This window comes from Mytilus californianus, unplaced genomic scaffold (genome assembly GCF_021869535.1).
Source record: "Mytilus californianus isolate M0D057914Y unplaced genomic scaffold, xbMytCali1.0.p SCAF_9, whole genome shotgun sequence".
NCBI lineage: Eukaryota > Metazoa > Mollusca > Bivalvia > Mytilida > Mytilidae > Mytilus > Mytilus californianus.
In genome coordinates this window covers 96,443,123-96,451,866 of record NW_026262745.1, presented here as the reverse complement: position 1 = coordinate 96,451,866, position 8,744 = coordinate 96,443,123, and the positions used below count along the sequence as shown (strand labels likewise).

The 8,744-nt window shown below is 32.9% G+C and overlaps 1 long non-coding RNA gene across 1 annotated transcript; it reads right to left on the bottom strand.

Annotated features, from left to right (window-relative positions):
* Window positions 1-4,495: 4,495 nt before the first annotated feature.
* On the bottom strand, window positions 4,496-7,586 carry LOC127714645 (uncharacterized). Its single transcript, XR_007987842.1, has 2 exons — window positions 7,545-7,586; window positions 4,496-5,077 (listed from the first exon to the last, which is right to left on the bottom strand). It is a non-coding gene; the product is annotated as an uncharacterized LOC127714645 (long non-coding RNA).
* Between the last annotated feature and the right edge of the window lie 1,158 nt (window positions 7,587-8,744).

The window sequence follows — 8,744 nt, the reverse complement described above, 5'->3', positions numbered from 1 at the left end:
TAACATACTCTAACTTTGTTTAAACCTGTTTGTTTACTTTTGACTTTAATTATTTATCCCTTGTAAATTTTTATTAACTGTGTATTTGCATTCAGGTGTCACAGGTCAAATTTATTCGTTCATTGTGTGTTAATTTACGTTTTTTGATTGAGTTAAGCCTTCCAATTGATATTTTAAAGTGTGATTTTCTATGTTGTGATGTTATACTATTGTTTCAGAAAAGGGAGAAGGTTTGGTACCATTAAAACGTTTAATCCCGCTGCAAATGTTTGCACCTGTCCTAAGTCAGGAATCTGATAACAGTAGTTGTCGTCTGTTTATGTAGTTCATACGTGTTTCTCGTTTCTCGTTTTTATATAGACTAGACCGTTGGTTTTTCCGTTTGAATGGTTTTACACTAGTAATGTTTTGGGGCCCTTTATAGCTTGCTGTTCGGTGTGAGCCAATGCTCCGTGTTGAAGGCCGTACCTTGACCTATAATGGTTTACTTTTATAAATTGTAACTTGGATGGAGAGTTGTCTCATTGGCACTCATACCACATCTTCCTATATCTATTAATTGACTACGATTGCCTCGATTTCCTACCAAAGGCTTCTTCCACTAATACAAACTGATCGCCAAGAAAATACATTGTGACTTAGATGAAGAGCTGTCTCCTTGGCACTCATACCACATCTTCTTATATATATTCACCGTCAAGAAAAAGCCAATATTGCTGAAAATGGCGTTTAAAAACCAACCAATCAATCCATTCTCCTTTGGTCGTTTTATTTTTTTTGCCACATCGTTGTTAGATTGTTTTCGACTTATGAGTTTGATTATCCCTTTTTATCTTTTTGCCTATCTTTTCTTTTTACAGTAGTAGACAAAAAAATTGAGATTGCTTCATACAATCATAGGTCACCATATGGCCTTCAACAACAAGGAAGACCGTACCGTATAGTCAGCTATAAAAGGCTCCGAAATACAATGTGTGAAACAATCCAAACGAGAAAACTAACGGCCAAACTTATACAATACAATTTACGAAAAACTTGTATGACAGACATTAACAAACGACAACCACTGAATTACAGGCTCTTGACTTGGGACATGCACATAAATAATATGGCGGAACTAAACATGTTGGTGAGCGCTCAACCCTTCTCTAACCTGGGACAGTGATGTTTCAAGAACAACTGTAAAAAATAGTTGAAAATGGCAAACCTCAATAAGATCAATACGAAGCAGTGGCCATTATTTGTTAGAATATATAAGTATTCGGTACACAGGAAAATGAAAGATGAACTGATACCGCATCACAGAATTAAGAATCTTTTCAGGAAGCCTGATAACAAATTTCAGGAAGGTCTGATTTGCATTGCCTGCAAAAAATGCAACAGAATTTCATACGACTCATCAGTGACATCAGATGAAATCAGTGGAAACGTCAAATCAAATGCAAAGTTGCAGAGCATTAAAAATCGAAAATTCAAATTTATACATCCTTGACTTTTAAATTATGGGCATTAAGCATTCCTGATGAAGGAAAATCGAGATAACGTAAGTAGACAGACACGAAATGTATGAAGCGTTATTATCTTTTACTAAGATGCCAATATGTGTAAACCGGCGCGGGACATTTGCGCTTTTTCATAAGACATTTGCGCTTTTTCACAAGACATTTTCGCTTTTTATAAGACATTTGCGTTTTTTTTAATGGACATTTGCGCTTCTATTTATAGGACATTTGCTCTTTTTAAAAAAGGCCATTTGTGCTTTTTTATATAGTACATTTGCGCTTTTACCGTATTTGCTTCTTTTGACTTCCCTATTTTATCCGGGCTAAGGACCGGTAGGTTTGACCTGGCAGAGTTAAAGTCATAATTTAAAATATTGTTTAAAGTTAAATAGTCATTTCATAGCACATTCGTGTTTAAAAGTCATTGCATAGCACATTAATATAGTTATATACAGCTAAAAGTAAACATTCTGAAGACATAAAGACGCGTATAGTCACCACAGGTCAATTTTCGCTTGATATCTGAAGCTCAGGGAATGAACAAATTTAGCTCTTGTAATCTTTCCTCACTGGTATTTCGCCCACATTTCAAATAAATATTCTAGTTCTTTTTTTCAACTCTTGACTGAGGGCCCTGTTTATCAATATAACGAATTTTAATGTTATTAACCGACTGTTGTTCAATGATAAAACTCCATCGTGAAATATACGGTTTTTCCTTTACTGGTTTTTATCTTTAAACTCTATGTTTAAGACTGTGTCAATGTGAAATTACCAACGACAAATATAAGTTGAATTTATTTACGTAATGATTACAATTTATTAAAATTACAAGTAGACGACTATAGGTAAAAAACGCAAATGTCCGGTCAATTTAATACAGGTGTATCAAAATTTAAAGCGCGAATGTCCATAGTGTCCTATCTTGTTACAGGTAAAAAAGCGCAAACGTCCTGTACCCGTGTAAACATAATTATCATTTTGGTAAAGATCTTGGTTCATACTTATTTGTTTTGTTTATAAAATATGTGTCAACTAGCCACGTTTGGCCGATATGTCAATGTTTAATCCATCTTTGTGACATCATAAAAAGTAAAATAACAAAAATACCGAACTCCGAGGAAAATTCTAAACGGAAAGTCCCTAAGCAAATGGCAAAATCAAAAGCTCAAACACGTCAAACGAATGGATAACAACTGTCCATAACATAAGTGATCTTTCTGCCATTAAGTGTCGAGATTTTTTTAACCTGTTCATTTACAAATAAAAATTTACATTTTGTGTTTTCAATGCTAATCGACTACTCTATTGACTGTGTTGATTCGAGCGTCACTGATGGGTCATGTGTAAAACACGTGTCTGGCGTAGTGAAATATCGCCTGGTATCTTTTGATGTTTTAATTTGAGTAATATTGCTTTTACTTGTCATGTTCGTAGAATAACATAACTCTTATTGAAAACAACTGGTAATATCTGCTACATATGAAAATAAGGAGATGTGATATGATTGTCAATGAGACAACTATCCACCAAAGTTCGAATGAAGAAGATGTAAGCAATAATTGGTAATTGTACGGCCTTCAACAATGAGAAAAACCCGTACCGTATATTCGGCTATAAAAGACCACCACATGTAAAATATGAAACAATTCAATTAAGAAAACTAACGGCCTAATTTATAACGAAACAATTTACAAAAAAAACATGACAGACATGAACAACGACAACCACTAAAATACAGGCTCCGGACAGGTACATAAAGAATGTGGCAAGGTTAAACAAACCTGGGAGAGTGGTGTAACGGCATAACACAAGACCAATTATGAAAAAACAATAAACGAACAACCACTTAAATACAGACTCCTGGCTTGGTTCAGGCTCGTAATTATAGAATCAATATATAAATATGTTTGCTGGTGCCAAACTAGTTTAACCTCGCCACATTATGTATGTGCCTGTCCAAAGTCAGGAGCCTGTAATTCAGTAGTTGTCGTTTGTTGTTGTATATCATATTTTTTTTTCGTTATTTTTTTTGTACATTAACCAGGCCGTTAGTTTTCTCGTTTGAATTGTTTTACATTTGTCATTTCGGGGCCTTTTGTAGCTGACTATGCAGTATGGGTTTCGCTCATTGTTGAAGGCCATACAGTGACTTTTAGATGTTAACTTCTATGTAATTTGGTCTCTGTTGGAGAGTTCTTTCATTGGCAATTTTACCACATCTTATTTTATATAAACATATTTGAAAAGGGATTCTTTTTTTTTGTTAGGGATGAGGGTGGATAAATACCTTGCCACGTCCGGTCTGTGTTTTTGTTTGATGTTTTTCTGCTATGTATCGATCTGATGAGTTTAGATTTTTCAACTGATTTTTATAGTTTGTTCTTATGTTGTGCTGTTACACCACTGTCCCAGGTTAGGGGGAGGGTTGAGCGCTCGAAAACATGTTTAACCCCGCCACATTCTTTATGCGTCTAATATTATTTTTATAGTACAGGAATACACACCCTTGCAAGTGACATTAAATATTAGAAATGTACCGAGTTTTATCTGCATTACACATCTAAAATCTAATTGACCATTTACAATAAAGAAACAGTTCAATGTGAAATAGTATTGGTAAACAGAAACCGAAAGGGGTCATTTGAAAAAGAAATATGTTATTTCCCCAAAAAAATAATTATACGTATTTGGTTTTATAAAGATAAAAATTATCGCTCTTTTACCAATATCATATCGTTCCGTCACACCCGGCACCTAGCAGAGATATGAAAATGTTTACCCAAATCAGTGTAAGACAAGGTCGGGTATTTAACAGGCCAATGTGTTTAATGCAAAAGAAAGAAAATTACTATTTCATGTCAACGGAATATTTTTTTTTAGATTGGAATTGAATATCTATTGCCGAAGGAACGTCATGTGTTTCAGTCGATGAGTTTACCGATATATCATTGGAGCGACATATGTATGTCTGGGGACTGAAATATCGAATCCATTGAATAAAACTTTATTTCTAGGAAACGAGCAACTATTTCGTGGAAATGAAATAATATGTGATTTTAATTAATTATGCAGTTCAAACGATGTATCTAAAATAAAAGTTAAAAAGCGTGTCTAATCAGACTAAATATATACATAGGTTTTTTAAAAGGAAAACTGACATTCAACATTTAATGATGACAAAACAGTATCAGAAGCAGTAAAACATCTTCAGTTAGGATAGAAAATTGGTGGAAAGTTTCCATTTGATAATTCTTCATTGGCATTCATTATCTTTGTGGTAATTCAATTTCAAAATGTTATTCCTCTCAATGAACCCATTTTTCCAATTCTGTGCAGAGCTTTGATTAATAAAAGCAGAGTTGGTTTTGGTTGCTGCTTCTTACTCCAGATCTGCAAAATCTCCTTAGTCTGTTCCAGCAGTTTGTTTTTATGTTTATACTGTATTTGTTGAATGGTACTTGAATCTAGATCCAGCTCAATGGCAAGTTGCATAGTACTATTTCCAATATGGTTCGATAAATCCAAAAGTAAGTTGTTTGATGGAGGGTTGTTCAAAGTAACTTCTGGAATACCTAAACAATAAATAAAGTAAGTACTTTTGATATTTTTGAAGCAGATAAAAAAAAACATAGTTAGGTTAACTGAAAAACTTATTTACATGTTCTTTCTTTGTATTATGTGTTAAAGAAACATTTCTAAAGCTGGAACCAGGAAAATAGTAACAATCGTTTTTACCTCGTCTGCTGTGGCAACATTTCTGTTGCTTTAAGAAAGTGATACATGACAGATGTTAGGCATTATACGACAGATATATACCCTACATATTTTTTAATTGTAATCTATAGATATAAGAAGATGTGGTATGAATGCCAATGAGACAACTCTCCATCCAAGTCAAAATTTATAAAAGTATACCATTATAGGTCAAAGTACGGTCTTCAACACGAAGTCTTGGCTCACACCGAATAGCAAGCTATAAAGGGCCCCAAAAATTACTAGTGTAAAACCATTCAAACGGTAAAACCAACGGTCTAATCTATATAAAAAACGAAAAACGAGAAACACTTATGAACTACATCAACAAACGACAACTACTGAACATCAGATTCCTGACTTAGGACAGGTGCAAACAATTGCAGCAGGTTTAAACGTTTTAATGGTACCAAACCTTCACCCTTATCTGAACAATAGTGTAACTAACATCACAATATAGAAAGACACACTATAAAATTATCAATTGAAATAGCTTAACTCAATCAAAAGACATATTAACACCAGTGAACATACAATGAACAAATAAATTTGATCCATGATACAATGTAAGTACAAAATAAATAAACTAAGGGAAGAATACTAAACGTAACATGTTATATCGCTGTGAAATGTTAAACAATTTAAGAAAAACAATATGCTTGACAAAAATATCAGCCATTTGCAATTTCTTTAAACACAGGTAAATGAAAATATTTTGTTGTTAGGTATACGTGTACAGTTCAAATAGAGAAAGGAAATATTTTTACAAAATAAATAATTTTGATATTCATAGTACGAAGTGAAAATTTATAGTATTACCAAACACTTATCAAAGCTGGTATATAGACCAGATATAACCCTGAATAACATTAAATAACAAAAAAGCATTACAATTAGTATCAACAGGTCAAATAAACAAGAAAGTACGATATAAGAGTACTCGCAGTTACTGACAGCTAGTTAAAAGCAAAAAACAATTAATAATAAAAAATCATGCATCAGAGACTAAAATCAACTAAAACACATCCCAGGGATTTAGTATTTTAACGTCATGGACAGTCAAAGAAGACATGACTTGTGCAATGCCAACAATAAATGTATCGACAGGCAGTAGTATAGTTAGGAGTTAACCTCTTTATAGATCATAATGAACGTGGGTGTGTCTTTATACATCCCGTTTGAAAAGAATACAAATTTAGTTATGTTTTAATTTGCTGATGACAAAATCGATTATTAGTGCCAATGCAAACTATATTCAAAGATCTAATAACAACATTGGTAAGATAACCTTTACTAATAAGTTTGTTAAAAGGTTCGATGAGTTTACACGGATCACATAGTGATTTCCGCGCTTTAAGTACAATATTATCGTAAAATGTAGGATGTGAAATACCGTTTTTAATCAGTTTTCTACAGGAACAGTCAAATTTACTAATCAAATCTTTGTATCTATGAAAGAATGTAGTCCTTTTAGTCATCACGTGCTTTATTATTTGCTTCAATACGGAATTATTTGTAAACCAATGAAAATGCATTTACAATTTCAATTGGGACGACCATAATTTGATATTCGGAAGGGGGAAGGACAGAATGATTTTTTTCTGGTTGTGATTGTAAGGGGTTAACAATAGTGCTATGGCTAGTTTAGTATTAGAATTATGCTAAGTGCTAAGGTTAGGCTGCAGGCATTGGTTAGGGTTAGGACTAAAGTTATAGTAAATGTCAGTTAAGGTTAAGGTGAGAGTCAATGTTGAGGTTTAGGTTATGTTCGGATTGAGACTAGGATAATAGTGCGTAGCGACGCGATTCATTCAATTTAGATTTGAGTTCACGGAAACCCTATGTCGTTCACGACACTATGTTTTAAAGCCTGGAATTATAAGAAAATTGGTATGCTCCTTTATAATATATTTACTGAAACAAGTGACAAACACTAATGAGGTTGTAAGTTTTTATTTCTGCTATACAATCATGGACGACGAATAAAATCATCATAGATACCAGGATTAACATTTGGTAAGCCAGACGCGTGTTTCGTCTACAAAAGACTCGTCAGTGAAGCTCGAATCAAAAAACTTAAAAAGACCAAATAATGTACGACATCAAAGAGCATTGAGGACCTACAATTTAGAAAGGTTTTGCCAAATACAGCTCGAAGACGTGAATTTATCAAATATCTATTAGATTTATTTTGGGGTTGAACGTAAATGTTTGAATACAGACTTAGAAACCAAGATCTTATTTATGAAAGACAAGTATAGATTAAAATAGATAAATAAGTAATACCTGATATATCTGCTTTCACATCGCTAAGAACCTAAAATGAAAATTAAGACATAATTAAAACAAATCATCAAAGATACCCGACTTATGATTTATAACGCACGACATGGGTTTTCGTAAAGATACGAATTACCAGTAGCAATTGTATCAAAATATTAAGAACAAATAAGAACTATATTAAAAAACTTCAATAACTCGTGACAAAACATTTTAGCCTGTCAGTAGCATACAAGTGTTTTGAACGAATGATTAACCCTGTTTATTTCTACTTTTATGACAGTACGATGGCCTGTAGATGTCAACATGGAGTTAATGTATACTTATACATCCCGTCATTGTGTTATTGTGCTATCGTAAATTTTTGTATTCTTGTCTTTCGTTTTTTCCAAATGTGCTTTGTCTATAAGCCTTTTGGTTTTTCTTTGTTGACATATTTGTTTGTTTTTATAGTGATTAAGATTATAACATAATGTTGACTGCTGTACCCCTATTTTTGACATTTTTACCTATTACGTCTGTTTGTTTTGTTCACACATTGTTGTCAATATAACACTGTGTCTAAACTACTCCGGCAGAAAAATGTTTGGACTCAATGGTATCTAATATCCGGTACGGTGACGCACCATCAACAGACAGAAGGAATGTAGGATTTCTGTTTATTTATTTGTTATTTTTATGATGTTGAAGAATATAAATACATCTATAACCATTTTCGATTGTGAGATGTAAAATTTTCTACAACCGTTCTAGATTAACGGAGAAATAAGTAAAAAGGCACGTCAAAATGATGAATTGAGTGAAACTTGTCTCGAATTTGTTTAAATTTTCGTAAAATTGTGCACGTTGTACGGAAAGAAAGATATCAACATGGAGATTGCAAGACTAGTCACTTTGAGCATCGCAATGTTTGTATTTCTGTGTTTTGTTTTGAAACCTCAAATTTATTAAAAGCGACTTAAACCCGGATCTGAACATTTTCCGTCGCAAGAAATTCAATATATATGTTATTATAAAACAAACCTGTCTTGTTAAAATTTATTTTAAACGGGCACATTTAAGGAGTACACATTTTTTCGAAAGCAAAACGTATACCTTATTGGAATTATCTTCGCACTTATTTTAGGTGGAATATAAATACTTTATACCATGCACTTTTATTAATTATTCTATTACATTTTTGTTTGTTTACTTTACTAGTATGTA